This window comes from Sinocyclocheilus grahami, unplaced genomic scaffold, assembly GCF_001515645.1.
Source record: "Sinocyclocheilus grahami isolate Dianchi unplaced genomic scaffold, SAMN03320097.WGS_v1.1 scaffold232.1, whole genome shotgun sequence".
NCBI lineage: Eukaryota > Metazoa > Chordata > Actinopteri > Cypriniformes > Cyprinidae > Sinocyclocheilus > Sinocyclocheilus grahami.
Genome location: NW_015505411.1, coordinates 1 through 1,972, shown reverse-complemented (window position 1 = coordinate 1,972; position 1,972 = coordinate 1).

Sequence of the window (1,972 nt, the reverse complement as noted above, 5' to 3'; positions counted from 1 at the left end):
TTTGTGTATATTTTGGAAGCTCTTAGATGGTACTTGTGCTCTGAGGTATCCTGTAGACATCTTACAGCTCTCTTGAGCATGTGAATCTCCCAGCACAGTCAGAGTTTATTGTTCACATATCTGATAAGAAGCAAAGGATTTCCCACTATTGAAGATGACCAAAATACATGCAGTGAGTCAGCAGCACCTGAGAACTTCACTAACTGCCTAGTCAAAAGACAGCGAGGGAATAAAAGAATAAGGTTTTACACCACACTACAGTTTTATTGCAAGACAAGAAACACCTGCAGTGAACTCCAGATGTTGAAGAAGTGATAATATTTACTTAAAGCCGAAGTGTGTAATTTCCATTAGCGCCATGAAAGTGAAAAACAAAAATAATGACTGGTTTCAAACAGGTTTCCAAGATAAGCAGACCATCCTTATTTACACCCCCTAAATGCAGTCTTACTGTCCCTTTATCGCTATGACATATACGCACACTGTAATTCTTGAAATGTGAAGAATTTCATGTTTTGATGCTATCTAGAGATTAAATATGAAAATTAAATTTTTTTGTGTGTTTTTCTATGTTGCCGTAATAGTACTTTCAGTCAGACCCTTCAGTCATAGTGTTTTCTCTAATGAGCCTGTGGTTCTTGTGGCATTGCTGACAGTTTGACCTGTTCAATGTGCTCAGAACAGGACAAGGAGAGTGAAAGGGTTAGATGGATTTATGAAAGAATTGATGAAAAGATCAAAAAATACTGTGTGACGAAGAAATACAGTGTGGAGAAGGAAAGAAAGGGAGTCTTATGTTGCCAATTGTGACTTGTCTACTCCATAAAATGCACACGCAGCATCCACAACTAAAATATACTGGTTGACAATTACTTGAATGATAATAGCTCAGAATGTTTTTATTATTATTATTATTATTAATCTGCATTAAAAATTAGATGCATTGACTATCATTCTTTATGGGAAAAAAAGGTCATCTTGTTGGGACCTGTCTCTGGAGTTGCAGAAAAATATGAAATTATTAAAATGATGTAGTCAACACACACGAGATCAAGATTCCAGTCATCACAATGGTCTAAAAAGCGGTTTTGTTTTACATAAGGGGTAGGCATTTTGAGATCACATGACCAGCCCAGTCTTGCAATCTGAGCAATCAATGTTTAAATAGTTAATTTCCAATACTCAAACAACTAAATCAGCATATGTGGATATAGTATGAAGTCCAAGACCACTTAACAAACAAAAGTCACTGAGGCAAAATAATATTTGGTTATATTTTTTAATTATAAATATTGTTTTCTATTTTTATTTGTGTATTTGCAGCAAGTTAAAAAAAATTAATCATTAACTAGTCATTTTAACTCTAAAGGTAGGGAATAGTCATCTATCACATTCCTTGGGTCTGTGCTGATGAAATGTTCAGAGGAAATCAACAATGTAACATACAAGACAGCAGCAGACCTCTATGATTCCAGATAGGACCGTGACTTTATATAGATAAAGAGTCTTCTCTCTGTTGTTTGGGTTGGCACAGGCTGTCATACAGGCATGAGATATGGTGATATATTAACATCGTTGTTGCTACCTTCAGTCTAAAATCTTTGACATGATGGAAACAACAAAATCTTGGGTTAATCTAGAACCTTGAGAGTTGATGTAATCAAGTTGTTTGTTTCTGGCATTCAAACAATCTGCTTGGTTTTCCATGGTTTTATGTGGTTATGTGATTTTCAAGACACTGGTTTCCAATGCACTCAGGTAATCCAAAAATATTTCTTCATGCTTTAATAAGATTTACCGACTGTTATTTACTTGGGCGGTGGATTGCCAGCAGTTTAACTGCACTGGAGAAGCCCACACTAAGGTCTAAGGGTGAATAAACAGGGAGTTGCCTCAGGCAGTGTTTGAGCAGTTAAATGATGAAGGACTGCCCCAGGCAAATGAATGTGCTGTGAACATATACAGGGAGCTC